This window comes from Osmerus mordax, chromosome 2 (assembly GCF_038355195.1).
Source record: "Osmerus mordax isolate fOsmMor3 chromosome 2, fOsmMor3.pri, whole genome shotgun sequence".
In the NCBI taxonomy this organism is placed as follows: Eukaryota; Metazoa; Chordata; class Actinopteri; order Osmeriformes; family Osmeridae; genus Osmerus; species Osmerus mordax.
Genome location: NC_090051.1, coordinates 14,766,967 through 14,782,530, shown reverse-complemented (window position 1 = coordinate 14,782,530; position 15,564 = coordinate 14,766,967).

Here is a 15,564-nt window from a genome sequence, read left to right as displayed (position 1 = left end):
CTGTCATTTGTTTTCCAGATGGTTAAAGTTTCCAAGTTGGTACAAAGCTCTTGTTAGAGGGAGAATGGCCATGGTCTCAGCTCGGACAATAGAGATGGTTATCACCTTCTACGCCCAACAAAGACCATCTCTCTTTCTCTCCCTTTCTCTCCTTTTCTCTCCCTTTTTCTCTTTCTCTCTGTCTATCTCTCTGTTTATCTCTCTATCTCGTTTTTTTCTCACTCAGAATGCAGTTTCTGTCAAGCCAAAACTCCCCTAGTGACATAAAAAAGTCCGACTGGAAATGTTCAATCTGTAAATGTCACACCACAAAGGCCCCAGAAATGATCTGGAGATTATACTGCATGGATATACGTGTGTGTGTATGTGTCTGTGTGTGTGAGAAAGAGAGAGTAAGTATATACGGTATAAAAGCCTCAATGCATCCTTGTGTGTACCATGTGGGCGTGTGTGTTTCAGACAGACAAAAAAACGTCCCCGTCTTTCTTTCCAAGATGAATGCAGTGTGTGTGAACATGTAGTTAGCAGCATACTTTGCAAACCGCTGGCACAACTCTAATCAGGATAGTATTAAATAAAGATGTGTTGGTTGTGATGAGGGCAGAGGAAGGTATCCCATAAATCCTCCTCTGGCTTTGGGGATCTCTAACAGGTTGGCACAGTATGAAAAGACTCCTGCAACCCAAACGTACAGTACCAACTGGATCAATGTGTGTGTGTGTGTGTGTGTGTGTGTGAGAGAGAGAGAGAGAGAGAGAGAGAGAGAGAGAGAGAGAGAGAGAGAGAGAGAGAGAGATAGATAGATAGATAGATAGAGAGGGAGAAAGAGGCTTACTTACAATTATGCTCTGTGTGCGAGGAAAGATGGCATTTCGACTGTTTGTATATACATTCCATATCCTATACTGTGACCCACGTACAATCAGGGAGGACACTGAGCCAGGAAAAGGAAATGAGTGGTATTAGGGTGCTTTCCTGCAGAGGTTTCAGAGAGGAAGGAACAGGTACATAGAGAAGAAAGGATCCTGTCCTAACCCATGGTCATTTGTTTATGAGACTCACCCTCTTTTCCCCCGGTCTTGAATGTTAACCTCCCTGCCTTCGCAACTCCCTCCCTTGCTTTCTTTTTCTCTCGCTGTATCTCTCTCTCTCACACACACACATACACACACACACACATACCCTTGCCAGAGTGATTGATACCAAGTCGTTTCCTGTATGGTCACCAATAACAGCAGACAGTCCTGCTGCATGTTTTTATTGAACGGAGAATAGTCAAACTAGAATACACAGGAAGGGCTGGCATTATACTCTCCCTTGCTAATACCTTCCACTGCAGACCTCCCATTTCCTCTGACAGACACCCTGCTATCCCAGGAGTTTGTGTGTGTGTGTGAGTGTGTGTGTGTGTGTGTTTGTATGTGTGTTGCCTGCGTGTATGTTTGTGCAGATGTGTCTATATCTGTGTGTGTGTGTAAGTGAGTTTGCGTGTATGTGTGTATGTTTGTGTGTGTGTGCTTGTGGGTGTGTGGGTCCATGGGGTGTTTAGTCCTGTGAAATCGACTCCACTGAGATCAAATAAAAGTGAAATTTATTTGGATAAAATCTGGAGATTTTGCTTCAACTTGTTTTGTTCATTTTCTTGTTTTTTTTCCCACCTCCGTTCCACCGGTGCTGCCATCATGGCTGCAGAAACCATCCAACCAGTGATTCAATAACTGTTGAATCTAGAAACTCGAGAAAGATGTCAACCAGATGGAAACATTTTATAAAGCACTTACAGTACCAGATGACTATCAGAGCATTTGATATCCTGCTATCTAGCTGTCTGCTCAAAACATGCAGGGTGGGAATTGACTGTTCACCTTTATTCAGGATCCTTTAGAAGAACCCCATTACCTCAGGATAAGTAGGGATGCATCTACACATGCACGCACACACACACAAACTGCTGTGAGTCGGGGATTCCCAGTGGGTGGTTCCCACTCTGAATGAGGTCACAATGTTACACACACCCCAAAACTTGTGTGGGGAAAATAATAAAACAATAAAATATGTCAGATACAGCCCTCTACACACACACACACAAGCAGATCTGGAGAATATTAAATGTCGGTTTCAGTTGTAATGATTATATTAATATGACGGAAACCACTTCCATTAGATTTTGTTCTGGTAAGTTCTAATGAATCCAGTTCCAGAATGAGCTCATCTATGACCAGTGCCTCCGCTAGGGTCGTTTCATTTGACCTCCCACCTCATACTTGATCCTTCCAAATGGTAGATCAATGTGATAAAGAGAGAGAGGAAGAGAAAACCAGAGAGAAAATGTGAGAAAGAAAATACAAGGGACATTCAAGGGAGTTTGATCAGTAATTTCTGTATTATTAGCCTATATTTTTGTTTCTAGAGTCCACGTTCTGATGATATGGGATATAGTAACCTGTCTGCGGACTGAACTATCATGATTCACTCTGTTGGGGCATGTGTCAGGACACCGTTAGACCTCACAGTGACCTGGGAAAGTATGCCAGTCTCAAGGCTCAAACATGCAACCACACACACGCACACAAAAGCACAAGCAAAAATGCATACATAAACATTGTGGATGTTCTCTCTCTTTCTTTCTCTCTTTCTTTCTCCTTCCACACACACAAACACACACACACGCACGCACGCACACACAGCTAAACCACAACTGAGTCACTGTGTTTCCTGGGGAAAATCGGCTCCACAAGAAGGGCTTGCGGGGCACGCCTCAGCTGTTGGCTGATAGCGCTGACAACAGGACTTTAGAGTCCACACACACACACACACACTGGCCTGCCCATGAACATCAAACACAAGCGTGCATGCAATTATACACAAAATGCTGTCTACACACACTAGTACACTCACGCAAAGACATACACATACCAGCAGGTTGTGTTTGGAGAGATGAACTCGAAGAGTGGAAGGAGGGGATTTGTAAGGGCACAAGGTTCGTATCCTGTATTGTTTCCTGTGTGGTCCAAATCTCTGCTATAATATCACCCCACACCCCCACCACCACCACACACAGACTCTACACACAAAAACACCCTTACACACACTGCATCCAGAATCTATTCCACAGTGACCCAAGCACCAGAGCAGAGAGGCTGAACTGAACCTTAAATGTATTCATTCCTGACAATAGGAGATCCCTGGGAATGGATCTGTAGCAGAATATTCTCCCTCCTGTTCCTCTGCCTCTCTGAACAATCTCTCTGGAAGGCCAGTAAACATCATTGACCGACTGGACAGATTTATTGGGAAGTCAATGAGTTTACACTGGATGGAAACCATCTCTGACTGTACAGTGACATTCATACAGAAGACAAAAAAATGCATAGTAGGTCTGCCAAGTTCTCTATAATTCTTATGAAGAGATTGTGTGTTAGTATGTGATGGACGCCTAACAGCGGCCCACACAGGGACTTAAACATCCTTATTTTCTTTATGTACATGTTAACATTCAGCAACACCATACAACTGTCTTCACATAAATAACACACGTCACATAGCTTTTGTTCCTTAGTTCTCATATCAACTTTATTGCCTTTGGTCTACCATATCTTCGTTTGTTTAGTTTCAGCCTTTTTGTTACCTCTTTTATTTGATCATCATGAGGGCAGCATGGCTGCCGTGTCCCAGTAAAGGGTGTCTGACTGGAAAACATGATGCGTAAATGGGGTTCCAGAGTAGATGGGAAGCTCCCATCCCTGTCTGGGCTGTAGGGGTGTTTGCTCCAATTTTGCTCCGATTATTAAGTGGGAGGATGTATGGCGTCCCCTCCCTATATTTATTGTGGCAGCCCAGGCTTATATAACTGTAAGAGGGGAGAAAGGAAGAACCAACCAAGAAGGAAGACCTCTGTGCGTATGAGGCATTGGTTGGTTCTCATGTATTGTTTTTATCTTCACTACTCGGTTTTATTTACTTCAAATGTAAGTAATAAACCCCTGAATATTTTGCACCCTACTCAGTTCTCGTGTGCCTTCTTACATTTACATTTACATTTAGTCATTTAGCAGACGCTCTTATCCAGAGCGACTTACAGTAAGTACAGGGACATTCCACGAGGCAAGTAGGGGTGAAGTGCCTTGCCCAAGGACACAACATCATTTTGCACGGCCGGGAATCGAACTGGCAACCTTCAGATTACTAGCCCGATTCCCTAACCGCTCAGCCACCTGACTCCCCTTCTTGGTCATGCCCTCACATAGTACTGCGTTGTGGTTCAGTGCTGTGCAGGTAAATTACCTTTCATCTGGTATTTTGATGACTTGCGGTGATGATCTGTGTGTGTGTGGCCTGGTGCTCATTTAACAGATACTTTTATTCAAAGTGACCGGATCAAAGTGTGTAGTTCCACAGTATTTTGGCGGTCAGAGTCAAGAAACGGTCTGTATTTACCAGCCACATCGTAAAGTAACCCCATCTCAGCTACCAGGCGTGGACGAACAAAAAAGGAATACTGCAGTGCAATAATAACACCTCAATTCCTCAACTCGTCTTACGATAACATCTCGATTACGATAGTGCATGGTGCAGTGCAGCCAAAACAACAAAGTATCATGAGTGCAACGTCAAACACTTGGATGCAGCCTCTTGCCAGACAGTGTAACAACAGGGTATACGATGTGCAGAAGGGACAAATTCCCAGGTGTCACGAGAAATGGTTCCGTTCGTTTTTTCGGTGCCCCTCAGGCCAAGTGCGAAAAAGAGCAGTTAGTTGAGGCCGAAGCGCGAAGAAGAGTTTCTGGCGACCCCGGTGGAGGGACCGTACGGCTGGAGAGGTGCGTGGTGGACTGGGGAGGCCATTCCACCACGGAGGAGCATGGATGGAGAAATGTGAGTGGGAGGAATCCTTCTTTCTTTGCGCTGATGTCACGAGGCAATCCAATGTTACAGAGCGAAGGGCACCGCAGGGCTGGAGGATGCCCTGGATTTAGGGGCATGTCCTTTTGGCCACAGCAGAGGCGAGTGTCGGGGATTTGAGGCTGAATGCCGTAGCATGTGTTGAAGGCCTCCATCAGGAGAGCTGTCTCCGTCGAGTGTCCTTCTTCAAATCTTGGTTGGTCTGCGTCAAGCATGCTGTTCTTGGTTAGGAAGGGTAGATGATTGAGAGCAGCACATTCCGAAATAATAACCCCTGGTGTTGTGTTTAGATTTATGAGCAAATTTAGTCAGTTTGTCTCCTTTTGCTCAATAACGCTTTGTAATACTATATAGATGTTTATATGGAAGGTTAGTATACTTTTTTTGTGCCATAAGTCCCTTCTGGTATCCACAGTCAGATCCTACACAGGCCAGGATGACATGTCTGGGGTTACTTATGTTTCCTCCACTCATTTTCACAGCTGGACATTCCACAATTCTTGGATTGAATATAATTTGGACCTCAGCCCAGCCTTAGCCTTTTGCCCAGCCCCAGCCCCAGGTTCACCCCCCGCCCCAGGTTCAACCTCAGGCTCAGCCCTTCCCCTGACCACCTGTGTACACCATCTTCACTCCCTTTGTCTGCACCTGGGTCTTGTACCACCTCCAGACCTGCATGGTCTGCTATGTCTGCAATAAAAAAGATGGGGAGGGGAAATGATCACAGGGGGAGACGGGTAGAGATAAAACAGGGTGCAGAAGAAGAGAGGGGGGAAAGTAAACGGAGAGGAGAGGAAAAGAGAGGGAGCTAGAAGACAAGCAGGGGAGAGGAAAAGAGAGGGAGCACAAAACAGGACAGGAGTGTGTGTGGTCGAGTGGGAGCTGACAGCTGGATAATGAAAGGACAGGGTGAAGCGGAACATGTCTTACTGTAACTCTCCAACCCCTGGTGTTACTGAGTCATGCTCAGAGCGATGGAGGGAGGCTGGCAGTGTGCTGGCAGTCCTGCCATCTGAAGAACTAGACCATTTGGACTGCTACCGCTGCAACACTGAAAAACACTGATGCAATACACACAGTAACCCAATTCATTTGGTTGCACGCACTGAGTCGTTGTGTATACATTATGCTGATACAGCGCATGAAAAGTCCACTTTATGTCCTTCAATACATCACAAACAAACATCACAAACAACTAACAGTGTACAATGTCAATGAACCCAAAAATTCAGTTCAGATTGCTCTTTTCCCAAAAATCCCTCAAACAAACTCAGTGACTTAATATTGTCATTCCAAAGGATCGTGTCCTGAACACAACTTGACCATCGCCTGACCAAGCCTGTGGTCACTCTGTCTCAGTAGTATCCCCACTGATGAGACTGAACTCCCAACAATACTTTGGTATATACCAGCTTAATCAATCCAGGAGCCTGACACACACACACACACACACACACACACACACATGGACAGACACACACACACACACACACACTGCACCACTCTCTCAGAATAGTGTGTTGCACAAGGCCCAGTAATTATGGTCTTCTTACTTAAACAGGTCTCCTAAGACTGTCTGTCCAAGTCCAGTGCTCAAAGATAAGCATTGGGATTACTCAACAGCATCCCATAATTATACAATAAATCAAAGATAAAGCAGTGTAATTGTGATGTATATCTTTCTGTGGTGTAGCGGCATAGCTGTGGACATGAAGCAGTGGATTTTGTATTGTTTCTCACACTGTCAGTGGTGGAGATGAGACGTCGATTCTCTTTGATTTCCATTCATTCCATTCCTCTGTGTGTCACAGTCTAGTTAATCTATTCCAGGTAACTAGAATAAACTTGAGTGTGTATGTGTGTGACCATAATCAGCTCATCCAAACAAACACGGTTTGCGGTCATGCTTGAAGTCCGAAGACACACACACACAATCTCGAAATAAAATCCTTTAGTCAAGCATTTTATTTTCTCCTTGACTGGGAATTGGTGTTGTCAACCTCTGTAATGTTTGTTATGGTTTCCAAAGTATTTGATATCCAATACCATCAGGTCACTTTTAATTGACTTGAAAATTAAACCTGTGTTCAAGACACAACAATCTTTGTACATCCAGACTATGCTGAGGAGGTTGTTATTGGATTCAAATTACGATATCTATGGCCACACCTCGGGAAAGCAAATTACTCAGGATGTGTGTGTGTCTTTACCAACTGCGTGGAACAAAGACATGAGCTCAACACCCACAGTTGTGATTATGAACTTAAGTAATTCTCAGAATAAGGATATGCATTGCACACCCCTAAACACACACACACAGTCACATATGTAGGGTGGTTTCCAGACCTGTTGGTCATCTTACCAGAAACAGTCTTGAAACTGGATTCAAGGCCTTCCTAGATTGATCCTCCCTACCACCTAGCTCCTTGCTGTAACACACAGTCAGGAATACTGGAATAGGCATCTCTGTCACCACCTCATCAGCATGCTTACTGACATGGATTGACAGCTACTGCAAAATTTCATTGTCTTTTTGTAATATATGTTTTAATATATATATATATATATTTTGTGATATTATAGAAGCCTACCGTGAAAAAAAAAATCACAACTAAAAACTCACATTTTATGGTAAATTTGGGTTTGTGAAAAACCTAAAAAGATATTACCACCGCAACCCTAACACTACCGTTACACACACAAGAGTATTACATTTTTATTCTTCTAGTACACAGCTGTTACACCTGTTACAGCACAGTAGCTATGTTGGTCTACTGCACTAATGCATCACTTGTAATCAAACCACTCACTATATGCATCTGGTCTCAGTTTTTACTTACATGAACAAAATGTGGTATTTCATAACCTCTTCTAACAGGGGACCTGACAAGGGAAGTAACACAGGAAATGTAAAAAAAACTTATCAGAAGATGCATTTTTGTGACCTTTTGCTCTCAACAATTTCAACACTTCAACTGTTGCGTGTACATCCCATCTGCAACTTAGCAACTGGGAAGGATCAGCAAAGGTCAGCAGTCCACGGTATTCAATAACATTAACGATATTTATTCAGCAGCCAGATTTGTACTTGAAGCTAAAGTGGTGTGTGCAGGGCTGGGGTGAAGGAGAACGCATGTAGCGGTTTGTTTGATTGAACGCAGCCTTTTACTTGACTTTGCGGTGTATAATAAAAATAATGTGCACAACTCTGTGGGAAATGTCAAGCCCACAACCCATGTTCAATAAACATCCTTCAAACCGGGTTAAGGCCTGTTGAGAGCGAGGATGGCTTAGGAAAGGGAGTGACGTGTGGAAGACACCCCATACATGTGAACTCTTGCTCTTGGGTTGGTAATCGGGACATTATTTGTACTCCTTTAGATGAAGATAAATCACCATGTCACCTTGGCTGTCTGTGCTAGAGTTTGGGAGGTGCTGGGAATTGTAGGCTGACAGTCCTGTGTTTCCTTTCAACCTATTCAACTGTGTTATAACAGCTAGAAAATGAAGTGTGTGTGTGTGTGTGTGTGTGTGTGTGTGTGTGTGTTGTTGGCTGGAGAGGATACTGTGACTGTCAGACCAAAGTTGGTCCAGCCCACTCCCACAGTGGAAAGAATGACAGGGTTATCCTGTAAATGACAATACTGACCAGGACAGATGCTTCTGGGAGGTGAGATGCTGGTTAACTTTTTGTGTGTGAGTTTGTTTGTGTGTGAGTGTGTGTGCAAGCATTTCTGTGTGTGTGTACACAACGTGCATAGTATGTGAGTGTGTTTTCCATAATTGCATGGGTACTGTAATTGCTTGTGTTTGTTGTGCTTGTGTCTTCTGTGCATGTGTGTGTGTGTGTGTGTGTGCATGTTTGTGTGTGTGTGTGTATTTGTGTGTATTTGTGTGCAGATAAGATTTGAGTAGGAGTAGGTCTGCTAAGTGTTTGGCCTACATGCCCACCAGGTCCATATGCTGTGTTGTGGTTCAATGAGTATGTGTGTGTGCGTGCGTGCTTGTGTGTGTGTCATGCTGTAGAGACACAATGAGAGGGCTAGCTTCTCTTTCAACTCTATGGGTTGTTTTTTTAATCATTTGTTTAACCTTAGAGAAACAGCATGAGGGGTCATACTGTAAGTGTGTGAATGTGCATGTGCATTTACACTTGTGCGTGACCAGTTCAGTTGCATGAGAATGTGCGACAGTATGTGCTTAGGTTGCAGTATGTACTGACAAAGTATACTGTGCTGTAGCGTGTGTGAAAGAGCGAGTGTATCTCTCTGTTCATGTGGTCTCTGAATCTTGGCATGGTTACTGTAATTGGTTTTACAGTAAACCCACGCCTGTCATCTGGCATTCTACAAAACAGAGAAGGGTTGAGTCAAACATAGAGATACTGTACTTACACATGTTCACATGCAGTTGTGCGCCAAGGAAACAGCATTTTTTCGAAATGTCAGGAATCATATACAGCATACGAAGATATTTTGTATGAGTTTTGCATGGCTTCCTCTTCACGTAATCTGCTCTGTTCATTTTTCAGGTGGTCTGTGACACATGGCCCCTGGTGGATACACCCAATCCTGCTAATCCCCCTATCTCACCACACGCCCTGGCCAGCCGTATGGTCTGGACCACCACTCGACCGCTGGTGGACAGCCAACAGGCCCCACTGGGACACCCATCTAGACTGCCTTTGCTGCCTGAGGGCGGTTGTCAGGGTCACTGCCAGACAACATGTAACTTGTGAGTGGCAACTGTTTGTGTGTGTGTGTGTGTGTGTGATGAAGAAAGGTTTTTCCATCAGACTCTCACAAAGTACTGACAGAAGGATGTCAGTCCTTCCAAAACAAAGACATAAGGCTGGAGAACCAGCACAGTCAGTGTTCCCAGTATTTGGAAAACTGGAATGTGATGATGTGAGAGTGTTCTGGAAGCATGAGAGACTGATTGATATGGACTGATACCTCATGTGAGACTCTCTGAGGAAGGAAGTGGGGGAGGCCACATGACCCTGGATCACTGTCTAATGTTGATTTTATTACATATAATACATGTATTGATACTTTTGATCAATTAATGAATTAATGAATTACATTTATAATGACCCCCCCCCCCCAAAAAAAATAATATTTATTTTGATTTGATTCAGTCATTTATTTTGATTCAGTCATTTATTTTGATTCAGTTATTTATTTTGACATAAAAAAAAAAAAAAGGGCTAAAATGTATGGTTTATCATTTCCAAGCTGGAGTGTTTTTGGGGGTGTTTCTCTGTGTGCTGTGTGTGTTTTTGTGTCTAATGCTGTATGAGTACCACACCTGTCTTAATAATCATAAACAGCTGTGTGTGTGATTGGGGTTACTGTATGTCGATTCATGTGTGTATGTGTCTCCTCCATGACTCCTTCCAAACTGCTGGATCCCAAACAGACAGGCAGACACAGGCAGACAGACAGGCAGACAGACAGGCAGACAGACAGGCAGACACTGGAATGATGTCTTCATCATCTGTTGCTGATCCCTGTCAGGTTTATAATGTCTAGTTCCAATGTGCATCCAAACAAATGAGTAGTCTTTGTTATCATTTTAATCAAAGTATTTCATTGCCTTAATCCCCCAGTCTTTCAAATTAAACAAATAGCTATTGCAACTTCAGAACCTTGTGCCGTTTGTATCTGCCGACATTCTGAGTCAGCCTCCCTTCTATGGCTCTAGAGTTCAAATGTATGTTTATATAAGTTAAGCACACATTAGGTGTAAGTGGCTATGGTATCACTTGACACCAGGGAAAGACAAGCAGACCAAAACCGACAGCCATATGAGCAGAACGTTGTAATCACCCTCATCTTGAGGCTCTGACACAGACAGAAGCTTGGCTTCCTCTTTCTACATTTCTGCCGGGTTTCTCTTGCAGCAGACAGTGCCCTGGATCACTGCAGATGCTGCTATGGATTATCTGTTTGAATCAGATTGAAGCCCGGATCAACTGGGATTAAAAGAGTTGTTCTCTCTCCTCTCGGGTGATCAGTCTCCACAGACAGTAACACAAGCATTTCCCTGCCTGCAAAAATGCTGTCTCTTCTCGAACCCAACAGAGTACGGTATTTAGTTGACCCCACTCCATGTCTAGAATCTTCCTGTTAAAAGGAAATTTGGCACAGTTCCGAGGGCAGAACTCGTCTTGTGTATGTATCGTGTGGGATCAGGAGCTAATAGTGTTCTGAGTGGATTGTGACATCACCAACCACTGTTGTCTAAAAAACTATTTGCGCTAATAATAATAACGTGATAACAATGTGAGAGAAGTTATCAACTGCATTCAGTTGATAGTTCACATCAGACAAAGGAACAACAAAGCCCTTTTGTCCCTAACCAACTGCAATCGAATGCAAGGTAGTAAATATATACTGAAATTTATAACCTGATGGTATGTGATTTTAGAAAGGGAAAACACAATGAAAATGGCAGTCTCCATTCTGTTTGTTTCACATCCACGAAAATGAGAGATATTGGATCTCAGTCTACAGAGTGCAGAGGACAGACTCATTTTTCATGACATCTGGAATAATCTGCTTCCTGGAGGCGTGTGTGGTTTCAGGGAACTGGTTTCTGAAAATGGATGACAGTCCCTGCATGGCTGTTTTGGTCTCCGGTCTCTCACATGACAGGAAGTGAGGGAAGTTGCCTGGGTCAATGAGGTTGCCCGGAGCACCACATCACAACATCAGGACGGCAACAGGGGAAGGTTAACAACCACCCCAGGGTAGAACCTCTGTACATGTGTTGTTCCCGACGCAGGAGCTCATGACCCTGGGTCACAATCAAAGCCCTTTAGGTCACAGGCTCTTTGGTCTCATTTGAAACTAAAGACATTAGTTTGGTTTTGATCAACCAAAACGTAATTGATGATATTCGAGATAAGTGGAGACAGTTATCCTCTGCCTGACCTGGAATCACAGTGCATGACTGCAGGCTCTACTGTACTGTATGTATACGTGATGTGGAGACCAGACCACAATGCATCAAGAGAAAGGTTGCCACTGTCTACTTTAAAAGGAAATCTTTTACCTACTCTGTTCCGAGTTAGCCATGTGCTTAAGGCTTTATATTAAACTAAATACTTACTGTAGGTTGGTAAATGAGTGTCAGAGGGACATGGCTGGGTACGAAAGATGTTGAAAAACAGACACTGATTGTAGCTGGCATTTCTTTCAACAATGTGTCACTAGGTAATTGTCATGGAGCTTGATTTTGATCCGTGAAACACTTGTTTATTTAGGTGTACTGCATTACAGGCATTCTTTTCCGCAAGTCTGAGGAGTTTAACATTCCATCCAACCTGTCGGTGGTTCCATCCACCTTTAACAGGTGTCGGAACCACCTGTTAAAGGTGCTTCTTAAAAGCTTGATACTGTAAGTCATCCTTGTGTTTCTAAAGCTGATCATCCTCAGCTTTAGAAGGCCTCACTAACACTGTGTGTTCTCACATCTTAGCTTGTGTAAACAAGACTATTTGTTAGTATGCTACCAGTATACAAACAGACACATCTTTGGCTCAGCCAGTCTGCCTCCCATTAGAAAGCACATAAGGGAAAAGCACTGTGAATGATTTTCGAGTGAAATCGACCTGACAGCCCGACAGACACAAATATCAGATGCAGCTAGCTTTGCAAGCATCCCCTTCATGGAAAAAAAGTGTCACAGTCATTTTATTGAGAGATGGAACTGCCAGAAAACCCCTCTTTTAGCTGTGAGGAGTGGAGCTGCAGTGGAGCAGTAGATAAGCATCACAACTGTAACGATAAGGAGTGCATCTGACATGGTCTGGTTTGACATAGATTAGACCAAGATCCGGTGTGGTGATATCAATTCCCCTTGCATATGAAAAACGTATTGAAGACACGTACAATTGAAACTCGCCCTGTGGCCTTTTCTGTCTAGAGTTGGCCTTCATATCGTTTCCCTCTGCATGCTTCTCATGAGATCTCGCCCCGCTTTCCGCAAACAAACAAAACAAGTGGCGTTCACTGTCTCTCTGTGAGGACAGATGCATGCCCAGTCTGTGCTGCACAGCCACTGCACCTTGCTAATGCCAATGTTCGGGAAGTTTCAAAAAGTATTAACGGAAAGAGCTGATTAGCAGAATTTTAAAAAGCCATGTGGCTGGTGGGCAGCTGTCTGTGCAAGCAAATAACCGTCTGGGAATGAGCCATTCCTCATTCTGGAGCCGACAAGACAACCTCTCCTCATAGGATGGAAAGAAGATGGAAGGAGGGCGCGAGGGAAGGGAGGGAGGGGTGAAATCAGGACCATATGAATGACATTCCAGCTAGTCTTGAGTCTGGGTGTGTTGCTTGTTGTTGCTGGTGGTTTGGGATGTCTGGGAGCAGACTCTGATTTAGGTCTCATGTTGACATTGTCCTGGCACAACCCTAGAGTGAGTCATTGGCGGCCATTACTTTTTCACAGGTCACATATTGTACACACACACACACACACAAACACACAAATAACTGGTTATTGGTTACTGGTTGAAAACACACAGTCACAAATATACACTCATATAATGATCATCATCATTATCTCCATCATTTGAGATCCTTAGCTCAGATGAAGGGTACTTCATGGAGTGTTTGTGTGTCTAATTGCTCACTAGCAACATGGCTCACCTCATTCAAGTGGATGATACCTGACCCACCCAATTACATAGTAAACCTACTTCATGTCTGTATCTCTGTGTGTCTGCACATGTATGTGGGATTCTGGGTTCAGGTGTTTTGTATGTATGTATGTGTGTGTCTGTGTGTGTGTATGCGTCTGTGTGTGTTAAACCAGAACCTGTGCTGTTCTTTATTACTGTCATGTTAATGTTACATTTACATTTACATTTATTCATTTAGCAGATGCTTTTATCCAAAGCGACTTACAAGAGAGAGCTTTACAAAGTCCATAGGTCACATAACAACAAGATAGCCACAAAACATTGCGAGTAGCCAAAACATGAAGCACACATTGTGAACAACCAAAGTAAGTGCCAAAGGGAAGAACCATAAGAGCATGTAGTTAAACAAGTTACAATTAAACAACATGAACCGCTATACGTGCAAGTGTACCTGTGGAAAAAACAAGCAACAATAATAAAAACAATATATCACAGCAAGTACAAAAAAATTAAAACAGTTACCACTAACCACAAGAGCAACAAGTCTCTGAGCAAGAGTCATTGTGATCCTTGAGGAAACTAACATCGGGTCAAGCGAACCATTCCTAAGTACCGTTGTACTCCTGGAACAAGTGCGTCTTGAGCCTTTTCTTGAAGGTGGAGAGACAGTCAGTGTCTCTGATGGAGGTGGGAAGTTGATTCCACCACTGGGGGGCCAGACAGGAGAAGAGCTTGTGTTGGGACCGGGCGGTCTTGAGCAGTGGGACCACCAGGCGGTTGTCTGAAGAAGACCGTAGGTGACGGGTGGGCGTGTAAGGCTGCAGGAGAGACTTGATGTAGACGGGTGCAGTCCCGTTCACTGCTAGGAAGGTCAATACCAGGGTCTTGAATCTGATACGGGCCATGATAGGTAGCCAGTGGAGAGAGATGAGGAGCGGGGTAACATGAGAGCGTCTGGGTAGATTGTAGACCAGGCGGGCCGCTGCGTTCTGAATCCTCTGAAGAGGGCGGGTTGCACATGCTGGGAGACCAGCGAGCAGCGAGTTGCAATAGTCCAACTTGGAGAGGACAAGTGCTTGGACTAGCAGCTGGGTGGAGTGCTCAGACAGGTATCTCCTGATCTTCCGGATGTTGTAGAGGGTGAATCTACACGACCGGGAGACCGCAGCAATGTGGGCCGTGAGGGAGAGCTCGTCGTCCATGGTAACCCCAAGGTTCCTGGCAGAGGATGAAGGGGTCACCGTCGCAGATCCCAGGGTGATTGAGAGGTTCGTGGGAGATGGAGGGTTTAGCCGGGATGATGAGAAGTTCTGTTTTGGCGAGGTTCAGCTGGAGGTGGTGCTCGGTCATCCAGGCGGAGATGTCTGTGAGGCAGGCCTCAATCCTAGCTGAGATCCCCGGATCGGTCGGGGGGAACGACAGGTACAGCTGCGTGTCGTCAGCGTAGCAGTGGTAGGAGAAGCCATGGGAGGTGATGATTGGTCCAAGTGAGGTGGTGTACAGAGAGAAGAGGAGCCCTGTGGGACACCAGTGGAGAGCTGGCGAGGGCCCGACAGTTTGCCTCCCCAGGAAACCTGGTAGGATCTTCCTGACAGGTAGGATGAGATCCACTGGAGTGCAGTGCCAGTGATGCCCATCTCAGAAAGTCTGGAGAGCAGGATCTGGTGGTTAACCGTATCAAACGCTGAAGAAAGGTCCAGCAGAATGATGACGGATGACCTGGAAGCCGCTCTGGCAGACTGGAGGGCAGTGGTGACTGAAAGGAGGGCAGTCTTGAAGCCCGATTGGTTGGGGTCAAGCAGGTTGTTCTGAGAGAGAAAGTTAGACAGTTGGTTAGATACAGCACGTTCAATTGTTTTTGAAAGGAAGGGTAACAGTGATACCGGTCTGTAGTTCTGGAGGACGGCAGGGTTAAGGGAGGGTTTTTTGAGTAGAGGGGTAACTCTAGCCTGTTTGAAGGCAGAGGGGAAGGTGCCAGAGGTAAAAGAGGAGTTTAGGACATGGAGAAG